Here is a 17,541-nt window from a genome sequence, read left to right as displayed (position 1 = left end):
ATATTGTGAACAGATGACACAGATACTGAGAAAGCCATTGTCTTTCAGTAAAACTATATACAAGTATATTTTAATAAGTTATATCACATACCTATATACTAATAAACATGGTAAAACAAGGTAATGGGATAAAAATATGAAGCAGAAAGAATAAATATGGTATTATCAAATAGCCTGCTTTCTAAGATGCCTTCATATTAATGATAGCTAATGACTTCAGAGTGCCTTAAGATGTCACATGACTTGCACTGTGAGCAATGGGAAATGAACAAACAAAACCACTATCATCAAGTCAATTCTGATTCAAAGCAACTATCTGTCAGATTTCTGAAACTGTAAATATTTATGAGAAGATCTTATCTCGTCTTTCTTCTCAGAAGCAGCTGATGGATTTAAACCCCCAGCACTCTGGTTAGCAACCATAAATACAATGTGGTTACACAACCACCAGGGCTCCATGAATCCATACTTCAAATAGCTTTATTTGACCACATTGTCACTTTCCCCCATTTTTGGACCTACTTCTTGGCATCCTTTCATAGTTTATAACCTCGAGATCTGAATTATGAAACAATCAAACTAAGGGTATTAGAAAAGTCACTACTACTGACATGTTCTTTTCTGATTGTTACTTGATAAGTATTATCTTCAAGTTGATGGCTACAAACGGTCAATAAAATGCAAGCTCTCAGTTAAATCTATTATCAAATACAAATGCATTGAATGGTCATCAATACAAAGTTCTAAGAGAACAAGTAAGTAAGGGTACCACTGTAAACTATGTTATTCAGTGAAACTTCTACTTCCCCCCTAACTTATTCCATAACATATAGAGAACTTGTTTGGATGGTGGTTATGGCTTTTATAGGGTATATTCCCAGTAGTGAAATTGCTAGGTCAGATGATATTTCTATTTCCACCTTTCTGAGTAGCACCAAACTGCCTTCAATAGTGGTTGTACCATTTTACACTCCTAGAAACAGTTAATAAGGGTTTCAATCTCTCCACAACCTCACCACTATGAGCATCCATGGTTATTGCTGTATTATTTATAACAGCAAAGAGAGACGGAAGTAACCCAAGTGCCCATCAACAAATGAATGGATAGAAAAACTATGATATAGTCATACAACAGAATACTATACAGCACTGAAAAAAGAATGAACTTGTAAAACCTTACCCAACATGGGGGATCCCAGAGCACATCATGCTGAGTGAAATATCTCAGTCACAAAAGGACAAATACTGCATAGTACCACTTATAAAGCAGGTCGAACATAGAAGGTTGGGAGGAGAATAGAATAAGAGTCGATAGATAATGACCATTGCATTGGAACAGATGAAAGAACTGTCTAAAATGAATCTATGATTAGGCATTACATATACAACAACAACCTAGAATAAGAGGTCTGGGGTGGGAGAGAGATACGTAATTATACAAAAATGAGTGGTTTTTTTTTTAAAGTGAACTGGGGAAGGAGGAAGGGAAGGCGAAGAGGTAAAATGTGTAACAACAAATGAATGAATCTAACTTCTCAGTAAATATTCATTAAAATCACAATTAATAGAAAATTTTCTTTTAAAAAATAAAAGATAGAATCAGGCCTGTGTATCCTGTATTAATAAGTGTGTGATAATCAAGCCCTGTATAAAATACTTGCCAAACAAACAAACAAAAAATTTAAAAAAAAAAAAAAAAACCCAAAACTTGCCAAACTAAAAATCTTCCCTTCTTTGTCATTAACAAAATACTTAAGGGTCTATCCTCGGGCACTGTTGTTGTTTAATACCATTGAACCAGTTCTAACTCATGGAAACTTTATGCACAACAGAACAAAACACTATCTAGTCCTGTACCATCCATAAGACTATGTTTGGGTTCATTGATGCTGCTACTGTGTCAACCCATCTCCTTAAAGGTCTTCCTCTTCCTTCTTGACCCTCTATTTTATCAAACCTGATTTTCTTCTTGAGAAACTGAACCTATCATATAAAATATCCAAAGAATATGAGACAAAATTTGGAAACAGGAATGGCATTCACTTCTTAAAATGCCTTTGGAAACTCTATGAACTTTGATAAATGATGGTAGTTATAGAAAGGTTTCATGTCTTTTCTTCATAAGTTGCTATGAGTTGTGCTCAACTTAACAACTATCAACAACATGACACAAAATCTTGGCAGTCTCACTTCTAAGATCATTATAGATATACTTCGTCCAAGATAGATTTGTTTGTTCTTCTGGCAATGTACAGTATACTCAATATGCTTTACCAACACCACAATTCAAATGCATCAATTCTTCCTCAGATTTCCTTATTCATTGACCAGCTTTCACATATATATGATGTTATTGTTTTTTATTGTTGTTGTTAGGTGCCCTCGAGTTGAGTAAAAAACATAGTGACACTATGAACAACTTATTTGAACCTTGATCTATCCTTGCCATCCTCAACATTTCTGACACACTTGAGCCCATTGCTGCAATCACTGTGTCAATCTATCTTGAGGGTCTTCAATGTGTATGTTATTATTGTTGTTGTTAGCTGTCATCAAATTGAGTATGATTCATAGCAACCCTATAACAACAGATCTGAACTCTGTCTTATTTTATTCAATCCTTATCGTCCTCAATAAATTTGAGTTTATTGCTGCAGATATTGTACCAATTCATCTCACTGGAGGCCTTTCCCTCTTTAGCTGACCTTCCACCTTTCCAGTCATGATATCCTTCTCCAAGGAATGTTGTTGTTGTTGTTGTTGTTGTTGTTGTTGTTAAGTGTTGTCGAGTCGCAGGCAACTCATAGTGACCCTATGAAGGAGAGTACTTGACGTTTGGGTGCCTTTCATCCTCTCTCCAGATTCATAGGGTTTCCGGAAGCAAGCTACCATGGAAGTGGATGCCACTCCTCCTTCCACCTCCAAGGAATAGCCTCTTCTAATAATATGTCCAAAATATATGAAACAAGCTTCATTGTTTTTTCCTCCAAAGAGCATTCAGGTTGCACTTTTTCTAAGACATATTTGCTTGTTATCATGCATATGATGAAATTGAAAATAGTTTGGCTTGGATCTAGCAAGTCTTAGTTCTGAAAGTGACACATAAGGAAAACAATAACAATTATAATAGAATTTCCAGATGGAAATTCTTAGGAACAACTCAAACTAGAGAAACAAATAATCTATATAAAGAAAATTACAGAACAATACTACAAGAAACAAACAAAAAAATAAATAAATGATGCAGCCAAATATTACAGAGCTTTGTACCTTAAGACTTGACATTACTGCCAGCAACAGAATAAAGCAAAATTCTGACCTCTAAAAAAAAAAAGAAAAAAAGACAAAAGAAACAAACAAAATATAAAACATGGTACAAAAACCTAAAAATGGCCTCGAGGATGCGCCTCCTTAATTTAAAGAGAATCTCAAGGATAGATTTGGTGTATTGAATATTAATAACCAAAGACTGAATAGGTTGAGCAATGACATCAAAGTTGTAAAATATGACAAAAACAACAAGCCATAAAAAAAGGAAAATAGCATAATAAATATCTAAAGAGACTCTGAAAGAAATATATTTTTTATTTTATTTTATTTTTTACATTTTTAAAAATTTTTATTATTGTTGTTGTTAAGTGTCACCAAATTGTAGATGACTCATAGTGACCCTATGAATGAAAGAACTGAACAATTGCATAACTTCCATCATTTCTTCTGATTTTCTATTTAACTTTATCTTTACCAGCCACCTAAAATCCTCAATACCAATACCACAAACATCCTTAAATTTCTAAAATCATCTTGTTTCTTTATATTATTGAGTCTAGTACATACTCTTCCTAGCATCTGCTTAGATTTCACTCTTGTGTCAGTCAAAAGAGTCATGCTATTGTTGTTGTTAGGTGTTGTTGAATCAAGTACAACTTGGCTATCATATGAACAATAACTCCGAACCCTGTGCTATACTCATCCTCTCTGACATACTTGAGTTCAATTCTTTTGTCACTGGTCAAACCAGCTCTTTGAAGGTCTTTCTTTCTCTGAGTCTCCACCCTTACAAGCATGAAGTCTCCTCCCAAAGAAAACATATCTACAACATATCCAAAGTATGTAAGATGAAGTTTCATCATCCTTGTCTCACAGGTGCATTCTGGTTGCACTTGCTCACCTGTTTGTTCTTTAGGTGATCCATGGGATATTTAGTAATCTTCTCCAACACAGCAGCTCAAAGGCATCAATTCATCTTATGCCATCCTGATTCATTGTTCAGCTCTCAGATATACATCAAGAGGAAGTGACTCCACTGGCTTCCTCAACACAAGGCTCAACTGAAAGAGTCATAGAATCCACCATTTATGTAGGAAATGCTTCTAGTGCTTCACATCTCTGCTCCTGGCTCATATTAAAATACCTGAAGCAACTGCAGTGGACATTCAAGTTAGTTCAGATCTCTACCACTCCCACATGGTCCTATCTAAGTGTTCATAGCAAGCATTTTCACATTTTCTCAGAGACTTCTCTAATTCTGGCTCCTATGGAAATGTTTAACCACTGGCTGAAACTTACTACCAGTGGGAACCTAATCAGTTAGTAAGTTAATTCAATTGTCTGGGCTTTTTAAAAGTGAACAATTCTGGGAGATGTTCTTTGGGTTTTTCAAGTTGTACTGGTAGAATGAAGTATTCTGTCCATTGCAAGAACTTGCTAAGACACCTGTTGCTGGCCTTTTGTCCTTCCTTATTTCATTTATACTTCCTGGAATCACATTCAGCAGGAACTATTGTTGTCACTGCTACGAAGTCAGCCCCTGACTCATAGCAATCCCATGTATAACAAAATAAAATGCTGTACAGGTCTTTGTTTCTAGTTATTTTGTTTTGTTTTAGCCTAGAAGCTCTGCTGAAATCTATACATCATTATAGCAACACCTACACCTCCATTTGACAAGACAAGTGGTAGATATATATATATATATATATTCCTTAATCAGGAATTGAACCTGGATTTTCATATGGAAAACAGGAATTCTATCATTGAGCTATCACTGCCTACTGCAAATAAACTAAATCCACCTAAGTTCTTGCCTTAGATTCTTCTCTTGAAGGGGGAAAAATAAACAACACAGTATGTTTTCCTAGAAGACTATCATTGGAATTCTCAATCCTTACTCAATCCCCCTCCAATCCTTACCCACTTGCCTACCATCCCTATGCTCCAAATCAACTGAAGTATTTTTTTTCTTTGCTACCCTTCAATCTTTTATATATCTCAGCTATTTTACTGATCCAAAGCTAAAACAGTTATGGGGTAACACAGATTGTTGGGTCTTTTCTACAGTTTCCTCCAAAACTGATCAAGTAAACTTTCATATGGCCCTCACTCATAGCATGTCACTCCCATTGACTTTCTGCTAGAATGTGACATTTTGAGATTCTTGCTATCATTCTGCCTTATAGCCTCTGTGGTTACTACCAGAGTTGGCACTGACCCATATTTATTATCCCAGGTGCAGCATCTCTGCCAGATTTAGTTCTCCTTCAAGTTACTTCACCAGGCAGAGCAGTCCTGGCTGATATTGCATTGGTTCTCCAAGTCCTTCTGGTCAGGCACTGGCCTCCAGCCCTTGACAGCTTCAAGGTGTTCATGGGAAGTTACTTAAACCCCAGAGTTTTTCCCATTAATGAACAAAAGATGTATTCAGTTGTTTTATGATTGGTTTCTTCTCAATGGCATATTCATTTCTCTAAAGCATTAAAACTGAGGCTCAATGACAAGAAGACACAAATTCTCAACACTGGACCAATTGGTAGCATCAGGATGGATGGCAAAGAGATCGAGATTGCTCACAGCTTCAGTTTGCTCGACTCCATGGTCAACACTCTTGGAACCAGCAGCCAGGAAATCAAAAAACGTATTGCGATGGGAAAGTCTGCTGTTAGGGACCTCTCTAAAGTATTGAAGAACAACGGTGTCTCTCTGGAGACTAAGCCTTGGTGCTGGAGAAGAGTATTGAATGTACCATGGACTGCCAAGAAAACAAACAGCTTCATACTGGAGAGGGTTAAACCAAGCTACTCCTTGGAGGTAAGGATTCTGGGTCTTCATCTGACATACTTTGGGCATGTTGCAAGGAGGGACGGGTCCTCGGAGAGGGACATCATGCTTGGGAATGTGGAAGGACAGCACAGGAGGGGAAAGACCCTCTATGAGATGAGTGTTGACCACGGAGCCGAGCACACTGAAGCTGTCAATCGCACTGCCTCTCACACACCATCATGCTTGGGAAGGTAGAGGGACGGCGCAGGAGGGGAAGACCCTCTATGAGATGGATTGATTCAGTGACTGGGGTAATTGGGATGGGTGTGTCAGAGGCAGTGCGATTGTCACAAGAGAGAGCAGGTTTAGGGCTGTTGTACATAGGGTCGCTATGAGTCACAAACTACTGGACGGCACATAACAACAACAAAGCATTAGAACAGGGAAGTGTTCAATCAGGAGTCACAATACTCAAAATTACTTCCTTGTTTCCTTTAATGGTTAATACAGTCTCTTGGAGTTAAACTTAGCATTATCCCCTTCACCTCAAGTTTGCCTGTTGGCTTAACCAAATCATGTAAACCCTCTAGGCCTCAGAGTTTTCATTTGTGAAATGAAAATGTTAATTCTCTAGTAGGCAATAATGGATACTATCTGTTATCTGTTGAATTGTCCTATAGCCCTGAGCTGGGACTTCAATGGGCATCACTAAACTGTATGATTTTGTGATGTTATTCTGCTTGACTTTTTGTTCATTTAGAAAAGCTATATTCTTTGTGTGCTAAAATATTTGCTTCTTTGACCATTTTTATGTTTGCAACTCAGTGACATTAATTATATACTCATCACATTGAAAAGCCATCACTATGATCCGTTTTATTTTAGCTTTCTATCAAAAACTCACTTCCTTTCCTCTAGACTTTCTTCCTCTTCCTGCTTATCCAGCCCTTGACTAAATGATACCATCATGCTTTGAAGGATATTTCAGCCATTTACCTGAGGTGGGTCCATAAATACAATTGCTGACATGGATTTAAAACAAAAACATTATATCACAATGATGCAGGTACATAGGCCCAGTAAAGGATGTGACAATTACGGATATAATTTCAGGCTTTGGCATATCAGAGCTGCAGCATCCTCATATTTAGACATCAAACGAAGCTTCCATGTTGTACAAAGCAAAGGAAGAGGAAAACTTAGAGCCCACAGCATGACTGTGTTGGCTCCAGAGGGTCAGAGGCCTGCTTCTTCAGAAGATGAAAATACTCTGAGCTTCCTGTGTTTCAGGAAGTGTGCGGGTCCACCTTAGCAGTATAAAGCTCTCTGGTGCTTCAAAACAAGCGTGTTTCATATCCACAGTGCCTGGGGGCGGGGGAAGGAGATGGAATAAGAAATCTTGAGTTCCACAAAGGGAGGTGTGAATCATAACCACGAAAAAAATTAAGAAGCAGGAATTAGGATGTGTCTTTCATTTAGTCATGCTGGTTCGTTTCCTCAAGACTCTGATAGGCTCATTCTGCCTTGAAATCATCAGGGTAAAGAAAGGTTTGGTCTAGACTTGAGCACAAGACAAAAACACTTATTTGATAGTGTCGTTGTGTGTGTACACTTTATTGTGAGGAGATTACTAAAAAAAAATGGAAAGAAAAAAAAGTCTTTACTCTTTAGGTTAATAGCTGAGAGTGGTTTGCACTACCCAAATATTACTATTATATATAAAGCAAGGAGGAAAGAAAGAAAATAAATAAGAGAGTTAAGGTAAAGTAGAAAGCATTGCTTATCTAAAATATTTTGGGGGTACCTTACAAATACATGCAAGGCAATAGATGGTGTCCCACATCTCCACAATTCTAGCAATTATCAATCCACTATAGACATTTTTAGAGTTAGACACTCCTCAGCCAGTATACCAACATTTAACCAAGCCTGGAGATTTCACTTGCATTTGGCATTTTCAGCATGTGATTATTTTTTTTCCCCAAACTGTTTGTAGCAACTATAAATCCACCAAAGAGAATAATGGACCAAAGCTATGTGAGTGTGTGGGTGTTTTCCCATGCACACTATTTGTTTATTCACATAGTCCAGTCCCCAGGGAAATTAAAAAAAAACAGAAAGCAACTCAATAAGTTAGTTTCACTCTAGATGATCCAAAGTACTTGAAATTTTACAAGCACTGGGTCATTAATCCTAAAAGCTGCTTCCCTATGACATCATTAAATGGGAAATATTATTATCCCCTTTTCACAGATGAAGAAACTGAGGACTTTTTTATGATTACATGTCTGATCTGGAGCCAAACTGTGCTGGCAAGAGAGTCAAGGGGTTCCAATAAAACCCATTTATTTAACTTCTATACCAGCATGGTCCAGTAAAAAGGTATTTTGAATGACATATGTGATTTACAACTTTCCAATGGTTACATGAGAAAAAGTAAAAATAAACAGGTAAAATTAATTTTAATATTTTGTTTAGTCTGATATAACCAAATTATCATCCCAACACATAATAATTATGAAAAATATATTAATCACATAGTTTAAAATTTTTTTTTCAGCTCAGGATACAGATAGTGTTTGGAGCTATTATTCACAAGGTCACTATGAGTAGCAGTTAACTTGATGGCATGTAACAATAACAGCAACAACAATAACTTAAAATATAAGGATTTGAAGAGTCCTGTGATACAGCACAGTTAGTACATTTGGCTGTCAAATGAAAGGCCAGAGGAATCTATCCAGAGGTACAATTCTTCTGGAGGTAACTCAGAAGAAAGGCCTATTGGATTTCAAAAGATCAGCCATTTAACGTCTTCTCATTTGATGCACATGATGTAGTAATGTAAGAACCAGTTAATAGCAATTGATCTTATTTGATCTTCAGCAGATCTTAGTTCAGACTCCCTCATGTCTCAAGTTTCCGTGGTTAGTGTGTCCAAAACAGGATCAACCTTCCAAGATCATAGGTTCTCTGCTTGTCACCCTATAGTTCTCTGTAAAGTCACCTTAACCAAGATATGCTACTGTCCTTGGTTGCCTGTTTGAAAAGTCTTCTTGAAAAGTCTTCAGTTCTGTTTTAATAGTGTTTTGACTTTTAAATTACAGGTATGAATTTAAGCTCCTGGGAAAAGTGAGGTCTAACTTTACCATAGGAAAAAAGAAAAAGATTAGTTGGGCAATGAATGCACATTTGGGAAAAACTAATCTAAATTGACTTCAAATTTCTATAGCTGGAAGGATTTAATAAAACTAGAAGTGAACATATGATGGGTGAGCAAATAAGCGACTCGTTGTAGTATAAGATGTGTGAAGCTGGGATTGTTGGCATCAACTAGCAGGCAAATTATTTAAAATATACTTTAGTATTGACAAGTCAATACTTTCCACAAATTTCAGTGGTGAAGTCATTACTAGATAACATAGTTTTAGAGGAGAAACCTGAATTAGCTCAATGTTTAATGGCATTCAGATGGGCAGGGAGAGTTTCTTCTCCTATCTTAACTGAAGATTTACTTTCCCACTTGGAAGGGGTGTTCCATTTGGCCAGTGGCCCTCATATCCCACACAAAACAATATTGTATTTCTCTAAATTTCTAATATATTCCCTGGAGATCCTGGAATTTGGTGGTGCCATGTAACAAAATATCTGAAATCCCAAAGTATTTCACAAAACCAAAAGTCCATGACATACACACATACAAAGTCCATGACAACCTCAGTAAAGTTCAACGGCCAGGTCAGAGGCGGCCATTGCAACATTTCCACTGCAAAAATGTAACTGAATCCTACAAATGAGTGCTACAGGAATAAACTATAGGCTTCAGTGGAGCAAATCAAATGGACAATAATCAATAAGATGTGACTTTTTAGGGAGAAATTTCAGAGTTAAGGAGACCATCGCTGTCTACTGAGTAGAAAAATGGGACATGGGGTGTAGGGCCATGAACTTATCTCAGAAAATGTCAGAGGAAGTAAAACTACCACAGCACTTCACTGCACCAAAGCAGAAAGCAGTTAAAGATCCCATAGTCCAGTCCCATGGTGCCTCTAGAACTACACCAAAAGCAAGACATTTATTTATTTGTTTCTGACTTACAGACTCAAAGCTGTGGTAGTGAGAATGGGGTTTATTAGGGACATAAGTTGGAAAGGGCAGGAGGCAAAGAATGTTGCCCAATACATGTCCAGGTTTTAGCCCAAGTTCCAAGGCAAAATTCCTCAATTAGTCTAGGCTCTGGTTTCAGTTCAGCAGTCAAAGTCAAATCATGCAGGAAGGTTAAGTCAGCTTCTCTTTCAAGCATCCGTCAAGAACATCAAAAACCTTTAACTGTGACAAGCACAAAAGCAAAAACTCCCAGGACACACCTTCCCACAGTTTTTCACAGCAATACCACATTTTCTCCACCACCATCACCAGGATCTCACTTTCAGGAAGGTTCTGCTCCAAATTCCTTCAAGTTTGCTGCTTCAAGTCTTGTTCACCTCAAGTCTTGCTGCCCAGTGTAGTAGACACTCTTTCTCTTATCCAAGTCCCACACCTGTTGGTGATTTACAACACTATACTGATTTACAAGACAGTATGTCGGCAGTCAAGGTAGCTGGAGATCAGAGGGGGCTAATTGTAACAGGTTAAAAAAAAAAATCAACTTTTAGATTAATACTACGATCACTTAGTAAAAAACGGAAGTCTTAGAATGTAACACCGGTCACAATTTTAGAATTAACTGTAATGGATAAAAAGTAAAACATCTAAATACTAGCAAGCACACTGAATACTTGAGTTATTTCAGAGGCTTTTCTGATAGGAAAGAAGACCTGAGAAAAGCATATATAGCTGGAAAGAGATAATCAGTTTACAATCATAATTGCTGTAAGTGAAAATTAGCAAGAGAATTTCACAATATCTTTATGTCTAATGATCTATCCATCTAGGTATCTATCGACCCATCAATGTATGTTAATTCCAAGTAACTAGTAAAATATGCAGAAGGATGACAGATGAATATAATTATTATTGTTGTTATGTGGTGTTAAGTCAGAACCAAAACACAGCTGACCCTCCAGCGAGTTTTCAGAGGCTACGGCTTATATGGGAAAAAATAGGCCATCGTTCTCCCATGAAGCAGCAGGTGAATGTTAACCACATGCCTTTGGGTTAAAATGCAACTCCTTACCAATTAGACCACTAGAGAAACCCAGTGAATATAATAGGAGGTCATTAAAATGCACAAGTGGGGACCTGAAAAGACTGGGGATTAATTTTATAGAATATCATGCATGTATGAGAATGATTGTATGAAACATAATATGATCAAAAATAGTGTGAAATATGATGTATAAAAATTTTGTGAGCAAACCAATATAAAATTTTTAAAAAGCAAATAACAAAATCTTGATTTGCTAAGATCTGTTTGAGAGACAGGTTCCCCAAAAAAAGTAATTTGGGGGGCAAGATTATTTCCAGAATTCTTCAAATATTTATTTTATACAAATCACTGCAAGAGACAGAACTTCAATAACTAATATTGATCAATTGTTTTTGTTATGTACCATTGAATTGCCTGAAACTCATAACAACCCTATGGACAATAACACTGGACTCTGGTCTATCCTGAGTCAGTCTCATTGTCTCTAACACGCCTACACCCTTCACCTCAGTTTTCATATGATCCAGGATCTTCCTCTCCTATACTGTCCCTCCAAGCATTGGGTCCTTCCCCAGGGACTGGTCCTTCTTGGCTACTTGATCAAAATATCTGAGACAGAGCAAAATCCTTAAAAATAATTAACAATGCATGAGAGCTTGACTGCCATAATGGTAAGGAACTCAAAGGTAAGTAGTTTGAATTCACCAGCTGCTTGTCAGGAGAAGGATGGACAATCTCCTCCCATGCAATTAACGGCCTCTGAAAATCCACTAGAGAATCAGCTGTGAGTCAGTTCTTACACAACAGCACACAAAAACAACAATTAAACAAGGAGTTTGAAGTTTGGCTTGTACAATTCATCCAAAACCTTTTCTTTGGCTTTGATTTCCCAGGTTTTCCTTGCTGCCTTCTACCTAGGTGGAGACCTACGTGTTCCACGTAGGCCCATTTGACTTTACAGGACTCTGGCCTGAAGTTAAATGCACGAATCTTCCAGAAACTATATTTGTACAAACGGTACACGAAACCTGGGCAGTTCACCACACCAAGAAATGAGCCTCGATAATTCAATGAGTAGTGAAACAGTCAAGGGGATAAGGAATGCAAATAAGTAAATGTTTCTTGATATATCATTCTTCTTTTCTTTCCAGGGTATCAATTAGTCAAGCCTTAAAACAGCTTCTTGGGGAATTTTCCTGACTTGCATTTGAACAATCTCTAGCACCTCAGAGATTGTCTTGAAAGTTAATTTGATACTTGAATGATTATAAATTGCATTCATCTGTATATCTTTGCATATAGATAGCCCCTAAGTTACAAAAATTTGACTTATGGACAACTCATACTTGTCCCTTAAAGTTATGTGAATTTGTCATCACTTTCAAACTGCCGAGACAGCCTTTGTTGTTATGTGCTGTCAAGTGGTAAATGACTGATAGCTGACCCTCCAGACCTCCAGTGGGTTTTCAGACAATAAATCACAAAGGAAGAGACTGCCCATTTTTTCTCAGCAAAGCAGCTTATGGATTCAAACTGTGATCCTTTGGGTTGGCAGCAAAATTCTTTACAAGTAAGCCACCAGAGTTCCTTGACGTAGGGATCTACTCCCAAGAAATTCTCCCCCAAATCGGCTTCATGTGTTGTGTGTATAGCCTATATAACATGGAAACCACTTTAAGTTTTTTCCTGCATTAAATCAAAACAAACAAACAAACAAAAAAATCAAACCCACTGCATTTAAGTCAACTCTGACTCAGGGGAACCTGTAGACAGAGTAGAACTTCATACAAGGATTCTGGCTATAAAACAAAACAAAATTAGACTCTCTCATCGTTCTCTCAAAGTATCAACGTTAGTTTCAAACTTCCAACCTTTTGTTACCAGTGCCAACATTAGCCACCAGGGTTCCTGTAAAGCTAAATAGACTTTCCTACAAATTTGCTACAAAGACTCAAGAATTTAGCTTGTAACCAGAGTGTTCTGCTACTTTCATTTTTTGTTTGTGTGTTGGAAAACAAAACAAACACTTTATTTCCTTTTTCTCTCAAATGATACATACAAGATTTACTTTTACTTTATGATGCCATGACAATTCCATTTTTTTAAATTGCAAATACTCAAAAGCTGTGATGAAGTCAAAGCATCAGGCATCTAGTTGGGATTTGACATTGGCAACCACAAATAAAAGATTCTCAAGTTCTAAAGATATTCTCCAGCAATAAAAATACTGCTTCTGAAAGAGCTTCCTTTTCTCTCACAGGCTTTCATAATGTGTGGGATGAATAACTAAAGCGATGTTTAATGACGGGCTTTCTGAACCTTACATAGTTTACTTGGTGGCTCCATATCACATCTTGAACACAAATTTCTGTTCTTGACAGCCTCACATTCAGGGAACATAGTTTACAAAGACCTCCAAGCTGTTGGCTGGTAAACGTGTCCCTGAATTTCACATAACCCCAAGAGCTATGTAGCATCTGCCCTTGCAATGACATGTCCCTGTAGATTATGGTGTAATTACATGTAGGAGACAGGAAAATAATTGCACAGAACTTACATTGTGGATAAGAAGGCATAAATAATCACATGTACATGGTGTAATGATGTGTGATCATTTTGCCACTACTATGTCTCAGCTAAACATATCTAAAAGACCCAAATTTACCATCGGGTGGGGCGGGAAGACTACAGTTTTTTGTAAACTGAAATTTAAAGGGCAAGAGTACTGTCAACAACAACTTTATCATCCCTTTCTAGAAGATTGTCTCTTGAACAATTTTATAAGACCCCCCCAATTTGCATTTACATCAACAATGAAAAATCAGTCAGTGAATGTCACTTGATATACACACTTCAATTGTCCTGCCATTTGATTTCTATAAATTCAACCTCAGGGAGAATTAGTGTTTGAGGGGTCACCTTTAGCATGTTAATCATTTTACACATATGGTTCATAAGATAAATATTTGCAAAAATCTCCTTTCCCTTTAGCAGCCTCATTGTTTCATTTTTTAAAAATAAACACAAGAAGTATTTTATGTCCAAACAGCAACAAGTTCTTTCAAACATAAAAACAGATAATTTATGCATAATTTACAAAAAGCAAATTTACTTAACTATTAAAAAAAAACAAAGAAGAAAATGCATATGCATAACTTTACATAATTTTTCTTAACTTAAAAGTTGTATTTGAGCTTTTGACTTCATCAGATCTTGTCTCAATAATTATGGAAGCATACTAATAATTCAGTATTAAACTGGAAGCTTTGGAAGTCATCTTAATGCTTATTTTAATAAGATTATACACACACACGCACACACACACACACACATATTCTTTAAAAAAATGGGAGCCTTTCTTTTGAGAAATATTATTTTGAATTGTTTTAGTTATGTACTACCAAAAAGGAACCAACTCATCATTCACCCTTCATTGGGTTTTCAGAGGTAGTAAACTGCATGGGAGGCAATTTTCCATGGATTCAAACTAGCTGGATTTGAGTTGGATCTGTGAGCTACACAATGACTAAGAATGACAGAATTGATGCCTTTGTGTTGTAGGACTGGAGAAGAATACAGAACATACCATGGTCTGCCAGGAGAACAAACAGATATGTTCTAGAGATGGTGAAACCAGGGTTGTTCCTTGGAGGCAAGGATTTTGAAACTCTATTTTACATATTTTGAGCATGTTGCCAGGAGTACCCAGTCCTTGGAGAAAGACATCATGCTTAGAAGGGTGGAGGGACAGCACAGGAGAGGAGGAAGACCCTGGGTGAGATGGAGTGACACAGTGACTATGGGAATGGGGTCAGATGTGTTGGAAAGAGTGAGGATGGCTCAGGTTAGGGAAAGGTCAAGAGTGTTTTGTTCATAGGATCTCTGAGTCATAATTGACTTAACAACACATAACAACAAGAAGAATATTAAATTTAAATGAGTCTCAATGCCACTGAGTAGGTTTCGATTCACAGTGGCCTGTTTGTATAATGGGATGAAATGCTGCCTGGTCCTGTTCGATTCTCACAATCGTTACCTATGTATGAGATCATTGTTGCAGCCCTATGTCAATCTATCTCTCTCCTTAAGAGACATTCTTCCCTTATCTTACTTTCAATTTCACTGAGCATAATATCCTTCCCCAAATACTAGTAGCTCTTATAAAATGTCCAAAGAACATAAGAAAAAATCTCATCATCCTCACTTCTTTTTTTAAAAATTTATTATTAATTTCAATGAAAATTTACAGAGACTTTGGGTTTCCATTCATTCATTGTTGCACTTTTCTCTCCTCCCAACGCTCCCCCTAGTACACTACCCTCTTGGAAAAGTAAAAGAAAATTTTTTTCATTGTTTTACAATCCCTTCCCCCAGCCCCACTCAACTATGCAGTCTTCGCTCTGGACTCCTGTCATGACAAAAATACCTGATCACATATCCCTTTTAAACAATTTTCTTCCACATCTGTTTCAATGCAATATACATTATTGAACCCATCTATCTCAGTCTCCCCCCCAACTCCAAGGTCAGTCCTGTTTTACAACAGTGGCACCATGCAGTATTTGTCCTTTTGTGACTGAGATACTTCCTCAGCATAATGTCCTCCAGGCTCACCCATTTTGAATAATATTGCATGAGTTCCTTGTTTTTCAATGCAGTGTAGTATTCCTTTGTGTGAATATACCACAACTTCTCTATCCATTCGTTTGTTGATAGGCACTTAGGTTGTTTCCAACTCCTTGCTATTGTGAAGAAAGCTGCAATAAACATGGGTGATCATCCTAACTTCTAAGGAACATTTTAAAAAAACAACAACAACAAAGTTAAACAATTTAATTTAAAAATTGGCAAAGGATATGACTATCTAAGGAGCATTTGGGCTCTACTTCTTCCAGGACAGACTTGATTATTCTTTTGAAAGTTCTTCTGTCCTCCTCAGTCATTGTCCAGCTCATAGATCCATAGAAAGACATTAAGAAGACCACATCTTGAATCGGGCGCACCTTATTCTCTAGACTAACATCATTGTTCTTAGAGATGTCTGATAGCAGACTTTCCTAAAGCAACTCACAAGTTGATTTCCTGACTGTTGGCACCAAAAGTGTTGCTTGTGTCCACAAGGAGGATGAAATTGTTAACAACGTCAATATTTATCTATCATGGTGCTATCAAATGGTCAGGGTGTTAGAGTTCTTGATGTTGAGATGAAATCCATACTGAAGATTGCTCTCCTGGATATATTGCAGCAAACGCTTCAAGGTCCCCTTGGTTAGGCCACCAGAGATCCCTTCTTTCTACATACATAGCAGACCATGGTTAGAACCAAATACATCCTAGTCCTCAAAGTGAAGTCTTTGTTTCTGAACATTTACATAGCATCTTTTACACCAGAATGTCAAATGAAATATGTTATTTGGTTCACTGACTGCTACTTCTGAGTACATAGATTATGGGATCCAACAACTTCAATCTTTTCCTCATTTTTCATGATACTGCTCATTTATCCAATTATGAAGATTATTTTGATTTTTAATGCTAACGTATAAAATAGATCTTTACTACAAAGACCAGACGATTTGTACTGTAATCCTCTGCACATAAGAGTTTTGAGCTTTACATTTCTATGAGAGCAGAATGACTGTCTCATCTTTCAACCACACAGCTGCTAATGGATTCAAACTACTGACCTTTTAATTAGCAACACAACACTTAACTCGGAGCAAGTAGGGATTGTTGTTAGCAAGACATGCAATATGTCACCATCCTAATTCTATGCAAAGACCGTCTTGGGTTGCTCTTCCTGCGGTTGCTGGATTAAAGATTCCTGATTTCTAACTAGCTTCTAAAAGAGGTTAAGCAAATAGTTGTTTACTGTAACCATTTCATTCTTATATCCTGAAGAGCAGAAATACAGAAACACATTTTTGTTGTTTAATAAAAACAGCAGCAATGCAATAAACCTATTATTCCAGGATCCACCAATAAAATTATATTGTTCAAGTCAAGGGGGTATACATGTAAAGCACAAAAGTCATATTACAAAGCAGCAGAAAAGGCATTTGGTACAAGGCTGGTGACACTAACTTGTCTTTTCTCTGTGACAGAGTTTATTTATTTAGTTTAAAAAATAATATTATGAAAAGCAATAGTGTTAAACGGTAATGAGCTTAAGAGTTTTATCACATAAGTTGTATCTGTTTGTGAATCATTATTTAATAAGAACTGGATAAATTATGGATATTGCATTGAAGCCGATGAGGGAGAGAACAGTTTAAAAGTAATATATTTTAGGGCATTATGATTATCATAAGAGTTCGGAATGAAGGTTGCAGAGTGGAGTATACTCAGGGTGG

Source organism: Elephantulus edwardii, unplaced genomic scaffold (genome assembly GCF_000299155.1).
Source record: "Elephantulus edwardii isolate Elephantulus edwardi_28Jun2011 unplaced genomic scaffold, EleEdw1.0 scaffold00359, whole genome shotgun sequence".
Taxonomy (NCBI): Eukaryota; Metazoa; Chordata; class Mammalia; order Macroscelidea; family Macroscelididae; genus Elephantulus; species Elephantulus edwardii.
Note: the sequence above shows the minus strand (reverse complement) of the source record.